Below are 15,428 nucleotides of genomic sequence, written 5' to 3'. Positions count from 1 at the left end.
TGAAAGAGAGGAACAAAAAGTGCCTCCTGGTGAAGTAATTCTATCATGTGCACAATGTTACTGTCTTATCCTCACCCTCTACCTCATACACTGCTCAGTCTCACATCACTTTGCCTCCAAAAATGCACTATTTCAAAAATGCTAATTTCCTAAATGTGTTTTCCTGACTGCGTCCACAGCGCTGACGAAGGTTGCATATTTCTCCCTCCCCTCATACACTCTCATTTCCCCTCGCAACCCCCGTTGAAAATTACACACAGCCTTGTTTTGTATGCAAAGATACCTCCCTTGCTCAGGGAAATTTTATTTGTACGCCGTCTTTGCAGCTAATGCAACAAATGAGAAATGGCGATCCGGGCCTCGGGAAATGCTCGGGCCCAGCAACTGGCACTGTGATGTTTGAGCATAAGCCTCTCCTTTAAAAAAGCGTGTTGATTCTCCATACCCCAATATTGACCGACCGTCTCTGTTTGATGTATGCATGCCCCTCACCCCCCCCCACAAACATACACGCGCACACACATTCATAAACTCCCCCACTGCCATCCAAGCCCAATGTTTGGGCTTAACTTGTTAGTTCTGCTTCTGGAATAGCTGCTGATGCCCCGAGATATTAGTGTACGATCGAGTGTTGTGATGGACCGACCGACTGACTGTCTGTCTGTGAGTTTGCACGCGCTCACTGATGGGTGACGGATGTACTGTAGCATCTCGCAGCGCAGACTTTGTCATGTTCATATGTTGAAGTTGGAGCGAATGTCTGTCACGCAGAAATACACATTAGCATATATTCTTTTGTCGTCGACTTTTCTAAACTGACAAAGTGCTTAAATTAAGTAAAAGTATTTTGTTCATGTGAAATAATGAGTCAGGTGGTAATTTAACACTTTAAATGAGGTGAAACACACCTGATGTTGAATTTAGATGTTGTTGATGTTTATTTATCTATAAGGGACAATGAACATTAATTACATGCATACTTAAAGGTCCAGTGTGTAAGATTTAGGTGAAAGGGAAATATTGGCAGAAATTTAATGGAGAATAATCCTCATGATGTTTTCACTAGTTCATTTCTTCTAAATTGTATGAATTGTAGTTTTCTTTACCCCAGAAAATGCTCTTTATATTTAAATACTTTATATTTACACTGAGGGGACCCTCTCTACGGAGGCCGCCATGTTTTTTACAGTAGTCCAGACTGAACAAACTAAACACCTTTTGAGTTTTTATGACAACTGAAGCTACCACAGGTTCTTTTTCATGTTTGGAAGGAGAGGTCGAGGTGAGGGGTGTTCAGCTGCAACATGCAACTTCACCACTAGATATCACAAAATTCTAAACACTGTACCTTTAAGTCCAACATGTAAATGTGCCAGATTTAGCCATGCATGCTAGTTTTCAGTTACAGCCACTGAATGCGTAACCTGTTTGTCTTGTCTATAAACTTTTTGACACAATTATGTGATGCAGCAATTCAGACGTAAATCTTTACAATTTCAGAGCCTGCCATCATAGAATTGAGGTTAAGGTCAATTTCTCACCGTGAATGATAAGAAAACACAAAACTGGATGTGTTCTGTTGAAGAAACATGTTTTTCATTGTAATAACTCAGTTGCGAAAAACAGAAGGACACAAAGAGAGGCTAAGAGGAATTTGGAAACTCATTGTTGATAGCTTTCTTTAACCCTAACATGCAAACAATTGTTGAACTCTTCCTTGCTGTTTAGGTTTTATTTATAAGCCAAAAGTGGATTCTTGAAACCAGGAGAATGTAGCACACGAGAATAAAGACACAAAAATATGTAATGAAAAATCTTAGCACACTGAGCTCTTTCTGTGCCTCTCCGGTGGGACGCAGTGCCGTTATTAAAAAAGAAATATCAACATAACAGATAGGTATCTCCTTAAGATCGGAGATAATCCTCCCTGAGACTAAGCACCGAGATATTGATAGCTGCTGCGAAGTTATCTCACCAGGAAAAGATCCTTGTTTACTGAAGTGGCTGAACAGTGTAAACCTAATTACTCTGAACTAGGTCAGAAATCTGCTACTGAGTAAAGAGTAATCAAACTGAATATTTAATAGTGTATACTAACACAACCCCCCTGCACACACACACTGCACAGTATCTAAATATCAGTTTTCACCTTTGCCTAAACTCTTCACAGACTTCCTGCCCGTCTGTAATTTGTTAATCGAATCACCTGATGAGAGTTCTGCAGTCTGGTTGTGATAAAGAAGGAAAGAGGAAGGGGTCTCTATTAATAGATCAGTAGACTTGTGGCCTGCAGATGACAGGAAGAGGGGCCTGTCATGAGGAATGCCTTTGTTACTTTCCATCCAGGGAGGAAATGAATTTCTTGTGATTTTTCAGAAATGCTGCCCGTGGGCGCAGGCGTCGCCGCGTTGAGGCTCGGGGAGAAACGGCCTGAAAAAGACAGGAGAGCGAGTCGATGGTGATGATTCTGATGATGAGCGCCTTCCTGGTTTTGATGCGTCCGTCACAGAGAGGATCGATCTCAAAGAGGCTGGACGAGGATGGGCTTGTGTTGAAAAGGTTTGAGGATGGAGTGAGCTTCAGTGTGGGAGGCACTTCCTTCTCTCAAAACTCTCTTTGTGAAGTCCAAGGACGTATTGTGTCGTCATTTGATGTCCCTGTTGGAGAGCGATGAAGAACACCCATGCGCTTGCTTTGAACACATCCCCAAATGCGACAACTTTTCCACAATGGAATCAATCTTTGATGCATGTAGCCAAACCAATGGCTAATGTATGTTGGTGGCAACCATTTTTCCCCAAGTTGTAGTGGTGCAGTAAAGGGATTTGTCTGAGCTGAAATGAGCTGTTCCACAAGAACAAGAATAAATCTAATCGAAAACATGACATTATAGAACGATAAGGACAAACTTGTAACCTTTTAAATTCACTGCAATTGTCCTTTTTCGGAAACTATTGTTCCTTGATACACTTTGCTTTAATTGGTGTTGAGATCTCTTCATTGTGAACCAGGCAGGGTGGGGCTGTTCACACCGAAATTACAAAGTCGATTACCATGATAATAAAATGTGTCCACTCTGTAAAGGGACCATGTGGTCTATGAAAGGACGGCCAGTTCCGCCAGCTCTTATTGGTGTAGTCTGGTTTGGCTGCAGCTCCCCTTGTTCTTGGAACCGGTATCAAATGGCACATGAACACTATAATCGGAGCAATTTTCCAAACATCTTCAACTTCCACTGCACAGAAACGGATCCAGGAGTGCGGCAACAAAACCGGGCCTTATGTCAACTTCTGATTCCAAAACGTTAATGATCTAGATCAAAAGGAGCTTCAGAGACGACTTGCTTTTGTGTTTTGCGAGTCCTTTTCAAACGCTGCCTTTGAAGGTTGAATACATGCCCAGAAAATGGTTTGATTAAACAGGTATGTGGGATGGTTAAACATATTGAAGACACTAATTACTACTGAGCACTCGGTGGTGTGGGGCGCTGGATGAGGATGTGGAGGAGAGGCCGCTGGGTTAAGGCAGAAGCGACGTTTTTGAAATCGTGCAGATCCAACAACCACAAATCTACATTATTTCATATGGAATTAATGTCATTTGTCTCATTTTCATCACGGACGATGAGATTTCTCTGCCCTGCAGCCTGAGTCGGCTTCTGTGGAGGAGAGACCCACTTTCAGCGAGTTTGAGGGAAGATAAACACTTCTTGAAAAAGGAGGTTTGTGTTCGCCCTTTTGCTTTTCAGGCTACATACCAGGCAGTCCTTGTAATCTGACATGGATCTTGCTGGAGCCAGGAACTTTTGACCGACTGCAAATTCTTTTGTCAGACACGTGGAAGGTACAATGACTAAATTCTGTATTGGCATTCCGCATAAAGAACCCACAGAACCAAGCCTATACCCTTGTGACCTTTAATACAGTATTTGGACACTATATTATGTACATGTGAGAATTAAAGTCATTTTTTCCATGTGGTGTTTACAGTCTTATGTAAACCTCCTGAACTAGCTCTACATTTTGATTGCATTAAAAAAAGACAATTGAATGCAGTTGTGTTATTATTCATAGTTTGCAGCCATTTTGATTTGAATAAATCATAGGTGAGTCCCTCCTCTGACTCCCCTCGGCGTTTGACTTTGGTTTAGGTCCCTCTTCGCACAATTTCTCTGCTGTGATGTGGACCAAGAACACTTTTGACACATCTCTCGAAACACACTTCTAATTTGTCCCCCAGGCGCTGGTTATGACGCGAGCTGACACTGAGGTCTGACAACATGACTTCTTTCCTCCTCTGGCCAAAGCTGCCGCAAAGCTGCAGCCTCACCCGCCTCCAGACTGGAGAATCGGGGTGTCTTACGATTGAGTTGTTCTCCTCCCCTTTTGGGACATCGGTTCGAATTAACGCCACCGCCATCTGACTCTTTAGGCATCGCCGCTGACAGCTGGAGCGCTCTCACACACCAGGTGCTTCTGTCTCCGCCGAGGTGCCTATGACACCTACCTGTTTTTTAGCCCTCGACCTGTCAAGGGAGCCAGATTTAATTAATGTAATGATCAAAGCAGGAAAAGCAAGTTTAGCCCTGAGGTAGCAATCCCAGTGAGCTGTGCTCGCTTGCTAATTATTTAGCATTAAGGTAGACGGCACTTAGGCATACATGACTACTTCAAAGATTTGATTGGGGTTTGGTTCGTTACAACAGCAAAGCGCCGCGAGGAGTCGGTGGTGACATCAAAACATCAGTGTGGATAAATCTGCTGGTGTAAAGCATCTCGCTCTCAGCCACCAGGTAACCTTTCTTTATCCTCTCTGACAACGCCTGTTCACAACAAACATCAGCTGTGTGAATTTAAATGAAGGGACGTGAGGGCAAGTTCAGGATGCGATGGAGAGGGAGATGAAAGTTTTATTTTAGAGCGCCGGGAGCAGAGGCTCAGTGCCCTGACCGCGGCATAAGGTGACCCAGAGGGACGGCACGCTGCTGCCACAGCTCATCATCTGAAGCCCAAAATGACCTCTGAGGGAAAATAATAAAAGTAAATTAAAAATATAAGCATAATCAGCATTCCTTTACATTTATTCTTGTTGTTTATGTTAAATTTATTAATTTCATGTGACTTTTGATGGCATTTTTTAATTTGACTATTTTGAAGGGAAAATCTCATCCTGAGAACTAATCTGTTCAAATCCACAGGGTTGATAGAGGCTCAATTTGTTTGTCGAGCTTTTTTAAAATGCACAAAACAGTTGTAGGAGTTCTTTTGAGAGTTAACTTTAATGATGCCTTGAAGCAGGTGTGAGGACTGGTGGATTTGGTCAGCCACGTTTCTACCTCTGCTCCTTCAGCTTTTATTTGTTGCTGCCTTAATACAAAATTCAAAAACATTCATTTCACTTCTCTTGGGGGACTGTTCCAGACAAATGAACCAACTCAGATCCAGATTAACTCATTCTTCCTACACTTCACTTTTGTTTTCATACACTTTTGGAAGATTTGTGGCTTCATATGTTGTAAACCAAGCAGAATGGACATTAGTGGAGTCCAATGACTGCGTTTGTTTTCCAGCTACAGCCAGGAAAAACAAGAAAACAAAAACTGTTGCTTTCCAAGACTGTTCCAGTGACAAATTCAACAATTCTCACTGTAATTCTGGACAACACAATCCTCAATTTGCATAAAAAACAAATTGCTATTTATAAGCCAGAAATCTAATCATGTGGTCGCCCATTGAGTTATATATATATATATACTGTCCCAGATCCTTTGAGCAAGACATGGAATTTTCTTTTTTGAATTACATTAGAGCAGTTATTTACGCCAATGTACTTCCTTTCATTGGGTGGTCAGGTGTCTCTCTTTGCCTCAGGACTGCAGTTTGTGTTTTCCAGCACAAGATCTTGACAGGCGTTATTGAAAAAGCCCCACTGCCTGTGAGATATCCTCTCCCTAAAATCATCTTTCTGTGGAGACAAATTCCCTGAATCTGACCATGTGCCTGCCTCTGACTCTTCGGTCTCAGGCCAAAGACAAAAGACTGTATTTATCTGTTTATCTGGATCCCTGGTAGCTGCTATAGATGGAAAAAGATTAATCTGGAAGTAGAGATTTTCTGCTAAGGTATGGTAGCAAATTTAAAGGATTTCAAGGTCTTTAAGTGAATGAGTGTTGCATATCTCAAACATCCGGGCTTGACTGAAGCACCATTCAGTATGAAGAGCCATATAATTACGAGTTAAATTCAGCCTGGGCTCTGCAGAGTTTGTTGTCTTCTTGGATGAGTAAAAACAGGCCTCCAGCCATCAGCGTAGCCGGGTCTTTCCATCCAGTGTATGACATGAATAGACAAGAAAAGAACAGTCCTCAGACTGACACACAGGGCTCTCATTGAATCATGTGAACTAAGACAGGGGGAATTTCTGATAGCCCCCATTTCTGCACAGAGACGTCGAGACAAAAGACCTCACTGTCTGCAGCCGTGGAGCTGCGACTCTACCTCCGGGCACTGCCAAATGAAAAGAAAAAGGAAAAGAGCGAGAAATAACCTCCTGGTTTTGGGACCTGAGCAATTGCCCATTGTTTGACTTAAAATGAAAATCCCCGCTCCACCATTGTGGCCCCCGCTAACCTGTTCGTAAGCAGCTGGTGACCACCTGTGGAGCAAGTCAAATTAGGGAAGGATTCCTACTGTTTCTGTTTATTGTCTGCAGGTTTTTGTGTGCGGCATTGTGCTTTGGTGCTTTGGTGCTTTGCAGCGGTGGTGGAGGTGGATCGGCCAGTGGGACAGCCGGTGGCTCCCGCGAGGCTTTTGTTTTGTTGCTCAAAATCCTCAGGTTTTCTTCCTTTTGGCGGCGCAATAACGCAGCTCTCATCATATTTGGCTGCTTGTATTGGATTGCCGATTGTCAGTCACAGAGGGAAAAGGAAGGTCGGTACAGTGTCAGTACTTTTGAAAGACTTTCAAAAGGCGATGGATGAGGTGAACCAGCCTCGGCTTCTTATTTTGATCTTGTCCCAGCGTCCGAGAGCGGTCTCTGAACCTTACATGGACACAGATCTCTTGCGTGATTATCATTACATCTTTAAAAAAAAGAAAGAAAAATGGAGATGAGACATGACCTACATCAATTTTCCCTCAAATTATCTAATTTGGCCTTTATGAGGTCCCATAGCCTGGGAACCTAGGATTCCTTTTCCATTCAAACAAGAGTTGCTTTTGTTTTCCACTGCCACCATCCGGCATGGAGATAGAAAACAGATATTAATCATCATTTGGACACACCGAGGAAGCAAAATCACTTAAGGGTCACAGAGAAATGAGTCATTATTGCTAAACTGCAAAACACGGTGGCTCTTTGTGCCCTTTTGCCGTTCCCAGGAATGTGGCCCGTCTTATGACTTGAGGTGGGGTTGGGGAGGTGAATGACATCACCGGTTGTGTTCACATTTAAATTCTGACACAGTGGCACCTTGTGTTCCTATTCACCCCCCACCTCCCCACCGTCTTCTCTCTGAAGCCTGGATTGTGCTCGGCTCTGCCTTTTCTTTCCCCCCTCAAAGAATACCTTCTTTTCTCTTGCTCCTCTTAAGCAGCTGCCTGCGTATGAAGTGGGGAAAATGACACTCCATCTCATGATGAATGGTACTTGACCCCTGGAACCCGTTCATGTGGGGCTCACATGGAGCCGCATTTACATAAGCTAGGAGATCTCACGCACGCACTTGTTTACATCCGGTAAAAACTGAGTGACGAGGACGCTCTCCACCACTAAGGTATTGCAAATGAAGATTAAATGTTTGCTGATCAACCTCCGCTGCACATTGAACAACCTTTACCGATGCTTTCTTCCCTCTCAGCTCTTGGTTCTTGGTTTGACACACATCCACACTGGTAGGGTTGGCTCACTGAGAGCCCTTTTGTTGCATGATTAATTACTCTGAGAAACAGTTATGGCGGGATTAACAATTAGCTAGACCTGTCAAACAGTCAGTCTAAGATGGCAGACTAATTGAGTGGCTGGTTGGCCATTGTGTCTCAGTATAAGGCCAAGGAAGTGGGGATGGTTCACAAGCCTTTCATCTCTTTTACAGGCCTAATACCGCAGCAGAAAAGGGCCTGCTATCAGGCACGGCAAGCTTGGGTAATTTTTCATGAATATTCATATGCCTTCTCTATCTGCAGTGAACTTTACAAAGTTACCTTCATGGTACATGTTCTCGATGTCTCTCTGCTGGCGAGGATGTTCACTCGTAAAACGGTGCAAAAAATGTCCATCTGACAGGGTCACTTGTGCTGTTTTGCAGCGCCAAAACTGTCTGGAGCCCTGCAAAGACGTCAAAATGAACATGAACTCTGGTAAATATCCGGGACATTGGGTACGGAGTTTGCTTTTCATATTTGAAGAACACAGCAGGAGATTGTGCGAGTCAGACGGGTTCACAATGACAGGAACATTTCCGGCACATTCAGGTGAGAGGTGGAGCACACAGGACATGATGTATAAACTCCACTGCTGAAATTACGTTTCTGTGTACAGCACATTGACAGTGGCGTCGGCGCTAAACGCAAAAAGCTCTTGAGTCTTGTCATCTTTCCAAGTCGACTTCTCTGTCTGTGTCTTCTGTGTACATGACACCTTCTTGACAAACTAGGATATTTGTTGATGTGAAACATCAAGAAACGTCATCAACGCCCCGACTCACTGGCTGTGAATTTTCCTGTTGTATTCTCACATGGGCGACATTTAACAAGGGGGCAGGAGAAGTTCCAGAGAATATCTGGTGTTTCAGCCCCAGCGGAGAATTTCAGTTAAACGTCCGGAGTTCAGTGCTTGTCTGAAAACAGCTTGTTTACAACACAATGTTCCCATATTTTGAGCAAACAGAAATGACAAGCCAAATTCTGGATTGAACTAATCGTTGCACTGGTGAATGTACCATCACACTAACAAAGACAAAAGAAGAAAAAAAAGATGAAGCCCAGGCCAACTCTGGCCCAACAAAGAAGAAACAGCACACAAGTTTCTTGTGAGCCAAGTTTTGGATGAGAAAAAAAAGGAGAGAAACCTGCGAGGCTACACAAGTGAAGTTGCTTCCTCAAAGAGTTTTTATCCACGGTGTCCATGGGAAGAACCCCAGCGGAACAGCTGCAATGGCAAGCCATGGCTCCTCATGAAAGGTTTTGCCTGGAGGCGGGGAGGCAAACGACTTGAACGTGAAGAAAGTCAATTGTTCCTCTGCTGAAAGGCAAAAAGCCCAGGAGGAGCTGCACCATGGTGTGTGGGACATATCAAAATATTTGACAGACTTCACCATTATGAAAAAACCTTCGTCCCCCTCCTGTTTTTTGTTGTTGGTGGTGGTGGGGTTGTTTTTCAACCCACCACCGACCCATCACACTCCCATCAGGCCCCTCACTGGCCCGTGTCATTGTTTGGGCCCCGAGAGTTCAAAGCGGGCCCTTTAGGAGCCGCTCAGTGTGCGCTGACACCATGTAATGAAATTAGTAGTTCTGGCTAAACAGGTTTCAATCAAAGAGTCCGAGCCAAGACCTGGTGCCCACTGTTCATGAATCACCTCTTTCACTGACTTGTGGCAGACAGTCTGGGACATTGTTGCCACTTTCATTGACCCATCATTCAGCCAGGTAGTCCCACCGAGAATAAAACAGCGTTCCAAAGGGAGACCTGGCTCAGAGAGCGGCAACAGCAACAAATGGCACACTATCATAGACAGAAAGGAAAATATTTCAGTGTCTTGAAGATCAGACCCTAAAATTACAGCGTCAGTTCACCAAAATTGAAAAATATAACAGTCTCTTATGAAGTCAAGCCATATAGACAGTTTTGTTTTGAGCTGTTTCATGATTGAAATGCCAACACAAATCTAATTGAGGTGAATAGAGATTTCTTTATGAAGTTTAAAGTAAAAACCAGTTACATCTGAAAAAAGGATGAACACAGTCCACAGAGGAGATCACGTTTTTACCCCTGTCTGTCTGTTTGTTTTATCATGAGCAGAATTATGCAAAAACCCACAGAATGAAGAAAATAAGCTTTTCAATTTTGGAGTGGATCTGGATAAAGGGGCGGATCCGGGAAGTTTTTGGACAGTTTAACCAATTTTCCAGGGAATCATTCGTAAGCAGTGATGAAGAAAATCAGGCATATTTAGCTGGACTGATAACAATGTGTGCACACAAATTTAAACGAACAGGTGGGAATTGGTGGCGGTGCACGCATATTTAGTTAGTTTCAAGTCCTCAAATCAAATCTGAATATTTAATCTTTTCTTGCAAGTTAAACGGCTTGTTTAGAGTATTTTGATTTCTACATACAGATATGTTTTATTCTGAAATTAATTTGGTTGCTAAAAACAGGTTAATATAGTAGTTCCTTCAGTAGCAGATTTCCCCCTTGTTTTAGAAAATCTAATTTTCAGTACTCATTAATAAATAAATAAATTCTTTGATGAGATGGAGATTTTTCGGCTGCAAAGAACAATTATTTCTTAATCTTTTGATGTGAGAAAAATCTATAAAATGAGCCAATCACAAGGTCTCGTCTTGAAATTGCTTGTTTTGACAGACTGATAGTCTGAAACCCAGGGATATTTCATTCAGAATTATATAAAACACAAAAAGAGGCATTTGAGAAGTTAAAACTGGAGAATATTCATTATTTTTAATAGCTGATAATTATCATAATTGTTGTATCTATTGCATCAGTGGCTTTTCAGAGAACATGACTCTCTGAAACTCGAACTGATCCTGTCAAAGTAGAAGTAAAGGTTCTTACTTGGTTATCATACCTATGACAACCTCATCTAGCGTGAGGAAAATTGTAACGTGACTTGTCAGCTGCTCTGCAGGTTGGAAACGCGTTAACATACAGTTAGCTGTGGCTGTTTTATGTTAATTTACAGAATGCCGTCCTCATGCGCTTTTACCTGCTGCGGAATAATCCTTTAATGCACAACACATGCACGAGTGCTGCTGCATTAACAATGGCCTCCACACTGTTACGCTGCTTATCATGACTGACTGTGTGTGTGTGTGTGTGTGTGAGAAAGGAGAGTGATACATTTGTGTATTCATGTGTCTGCATGATGCATGTGTTTATTTGTGTGTGTGTTTTGTGCACACATGTATTTTCGCCTCCAGGCCTGTCTCCTGAGCTCCCCCCTGCTCTGTCTCCACACACACAAACACACACACACGCACCTAAATCTGATGGCTTTGAATCACTGGCAACCCTGCTGCTAATTTATTTGCGCTGAGCATTATGGGAATTAATGTACCTGACATTCAGTGACAACAGCCGGCGCTTTGTGGCCCTTTTTACATTTCAACACATTCCTGCCTAACACACGGCTGCCTGCTGAAAAACGTCCATCTTCCCACCTAGCTGAAAAGCGCACACACAGACACACACCACACAGACACACACCACACACACACACACACACACATTCACGGCAGGCTCTGAACCTCTAGGTGCAGGAGGCTGTTAGCGGTGGCTGATGATAGTAGCAAAACATTAACATAATAATTAGTGTCTTGTAATTGTTTCATTAAAACCAGTTGTTCCATTTCTCCTCTTGTTCTCCCAGAAGATGCGAGACAGAGTTTGGACGTCAGCCAAAAGGGAGGGTCGGTCCACGTTTTGTATCAACTCAAGATGTTAGCCGCCTGCTCGCTGGGAAGCTGGGGGAGGCTGTCAATGTCAGTGGCGGGTGGGCGGCGGGCACAACCACTGCGGCCATATGTGGGGACGGAATAAACATGAGGGGCAGGCGGGACGTGGGCACATATTCATGCAACTAGAAAAGGATTTACTGACTACTAAAAGTGACATTTTTTCAATAATCTAGTAAATAAAGGCTTGCATCGCATAAAGTTGCTTCATAATGAACTAAATCCTGTATATAACGTCGGTTCCATTTAAAGGTCACGTCGCATTGTGGTGGGGAAAGCGAGCAGTTCATTTAGAAGCTACATGTACACACACAAGCATTCATGCATATACAGTGGCTGCCTGGCTGTGAAGTGCTTTCATTTCACTCACACTCACACACACACACACACACACACACACACACACACACACTCCCAGATTTGAGCCAACCCTAATTAGCATTTTAAAGAGGAAATCCACTCGTTTACCGTTTAGTACCTGCCAGTCCACATTTGTGAGCGTGATCGACTCATTCTAAAGAAGTGAAACCTGTAATGTCATTAACATTTAAATTATAAAGCTCCTTGTGTGTACGTGTGTGTGTGTGTGTGCTTGACAAGAGTGATTGTGGAGGCCGACAAATGCTGATTGAGTTGTGTTCAAGAAAGTGTGGATGAATAATAATCATTTTAAGATTGTAATTTTCCTCCATGACTTGGAGAGGGACAGTTTGGAAGATAAATAGTGAAATTTGGTGCAGCTTGAACTTAAGGGTCTGTTGGGCCTTGGCAGAGGTTAGAGCTCGACTGAAGTTATACTATTCTAGTATTATATATGATTTACTAACTAATCTAAAATCTAATATACAATTAGGGTTTACAAGAAGCTCAGTTTCCCTTTCAGAAGTCACTCTTTTCCAGGAACTGACCCTTCTGAACAAATTGTGTTTTCAATGTTGGTTCTTAAATCCAACATTCATATAATTTCATTGATTTATTGAATCCAAACAAGAAGCTTGAAATCAATGTTGAAATTATTATCTTTAAAGTCGCTTTGAAAGAAACAAATGTCTGTGACTGCTTTGCAATGCATGCAAAATTCCCTGCAATGTTTTTATGTCCCTGAACATACATGTTCACACACACATACACACACACTTTCACACACTGCTGCGGTTGTTGTTGGTCTGCAGCTGCGTGCTCTCCACTGCATTCCCTGTGCAGTACAGTGAGGAGGCGCAGGAGGCAATAAGGGGCATAAGTCTCATTGGCCAAGTCTGGGAGTGGAGGAGGGTGTGTGATTTTAAATGATTGTGTGTGTGTGTGTGTGTGTGTGTGTGTGTGTGTGACAGCCTGTGTCACACCACCACATAGTTAGATACCACCGCCGGGGATCTGACATTTAGTGTTTTTTGACAAACTTCTGACGACCGTCTCCCGCAGATCATTATCAAAGCGTTGCTGTCTGTATAATCAAGACGAATGCCTCTGAACACAACGATGATCATTTTGTGGAGGAGCAACTCTCGAGGATCCAACAAGGGAGGGGTGCTGGGAGGGTGGGGGGTCTCCTAACACATACATTTCCATTTTCCCAAAGACAGATTTGTTGGCAGCTCCCATATAAAGTGACACCCCGATGCTGACAATGTTTCTGTCAACTTATTGAATCTTCTGTAGAAAAAGGGGGCAATCTTGGAGGCAGAGCGCAATCTAAAACATTGATAAATAAATATGGAAGATATGAATATGTTTGTTTGTTTGTTTGTTTGCGCTTGGTGTCGATTCAATCCCCGCTCGCCTTAGAAATCTCCCCAAAGACTGATTGGTGTCATGCACTGCAATTAACTCCACGAGCACCGTCTATAAATCAACTTCCTGAACTCGGCGTGGAGGAGATGATGTTTGTGAAATTAGCATCATCCGCCGCTTGTATTGTGTTGGGGGGAGGGGGCAGGGGAAGAAGAGGATGGAGGGACGTGGTGGGTGTTGAGTTTCAAAATAACGGCCCCTCTTGATATCTTATATTCAGAAAACAAGCAGGAACAAGTTTAAGAAAATCACGTTCATTCTTCAACGCGCTGCGGGGGGAAACGCCGCCGCGCTCATTTTCTTGACGTTTTGAGTGGCGAGTGCACTTTTTTATATCTTAACTGATCGTCTGTTTTGTTGCAACTGAGGCGTCGGCGCCCGCCTCATATTCACCTCCCGCGCTTTCATGGCATCATGAGCCATGAGCTGCTGTCACTGCCTTCACAGAAGTGAGGCATTAAGGTCAATTATCATTCCATTCAGAATCTTGCTCGACTACTTAGATTAAGAAAAACACTTATTTGCCCACATGGTCCGAGCAGAGTAATATTTCTTTCACTGAGACCAGCGTATCAGGAGAATGCTTTATTGCTTTACTTATTCATGTTTCATTTGCGATTCCTTATGTGAGTGTATGCGTTTGCATCCTCAAATACATACAGTACACGTGGTGTGTTTTCATTCCCTTGCAAGTGGAGCTGATAACGCTAATCCTGTTTACTTCTCTTTTCCTCCCTCCTCAGTATTTCAAATATACCTTACGCCTTTCTCGACTTCAAGGCGTATCCGCGGAGGAGAGCTCGGCCCCTGCCCTGGCGATCCAACACACACGCCAGAACAAAGGGAGTCCCCCCATATTCGATTCCCTCTCTGAATATGTAAAACACAGCAGCAGAAGAGTCAACGCTGAGAAATTACCAGAACTATCTGGGCCATTGACAGGCCTCCCCTGTGGTCAAATGGGCCATGGCTGTGTTTGGTATACCCTCCCCCCCGCCCCGCTCGGGTTTTCCGTGGCTCTCCATAGATAACCAGCAGGGAGGAGACTGACTCAGTGGGCAAGCTCTGGCAATCGGGCATGGGGGATTCGAACAAGTGTGACTCTGCCCTTAAAGCCTTTCTTTAATCTCCCATGGTAAAGTAAGTAAAGCTGAATATTTCTCATTGCCCCAAAAGGACAAAATAACAGTCATTTTATCTGTTGATGGAGCGGTTGATCGATACTGACGGCTCAAACGTCTCCTGCTGAGATTTTTTTTTTACTCACTTTCTGGGTCTTACTCATTTTACAAATGCACTTGCAGTTTAAAATGTTTTTGGCCTCAGAAGGTTTCGATAATTCTGCCCTTTTTCGGTGATGATATTTTGAACCATTTGTGATTCCTCTGACCCGCTGGCACCGCTGCGGCCCGCCACCGGCATCAGGGGAGATCCTGATTCGCAGAAGCCATGGCTGCTCCTCAAACCCTACGGCAGATGCTCCCTCTCTCCTGCCTCGCCAGCCGGCAGCGTGCCTCCTCTGACATGCCTGCGTGTCTGTCTGCCTGACTCAGTCTGTCCATTCGTCCGTCCATCTGTCCATCAAGCGGATGAAGCCTGATTATAAGCCTTGATTATTAAAATGCACACTGGAATTTAAAGGGGCCGTAGTGGTGTACTTTGCATCCCATAGACTTCTCGAAATATCTAAAATTAGGAAAAGAGGATTCATGGAAGGCAATATGTTCCCATGAATGATTTATTAACTGTCAGTGGCCAGGTTGGCTGATGAATGATTGATGGCAACATGTTGCAGTACTGAGCCCTGTTCCTGTTTCTAGATATTTTAACTAAAACTTTAATGTTTAGGGTCAATTACAGGCTACTGCACCTCAATGATTCTTAGAGCTGCACATATAATTATTTTTTATTTTAAATGTAGCTCAAAAATCTGAGTGTAGT

General features: G+C 43.4%; 1 long non-coding RNA gene across 17 annotated transcripts in view; it reads right to left on the bottom strand.

Moving 5' to 3' along the window:
* LOC109639012 (uncharacterized) overlaps positions 1 to 15,428 on the bottom strand; it is a 213,311-nt gene that overhangs the window by 62,850 nt on the left and 135,033 nt on the right. The gene's annotated exons all lie outside the window — the stretch shown is intronic.

Source organism: Paralichthys olivaceus, chromosome 24, assembly GCF_024713975.1.
Source record: "Paralichthys olivaceus isolate ysfri-2021 chromosome 24, ASM2471397v2, whole genome shotgun sequence".
Taxonomy (NCBI): domain Eukaryota; kingdom Metazoa; phylum Chordata; class Actinopteri; order Pleuronectiformes; family Paralichthyidae; genus Paralichthys; species Paralichthys olivaceus.
This window is presented reverse-complemented; position numbering and strand designations above follow the sequence as displayed.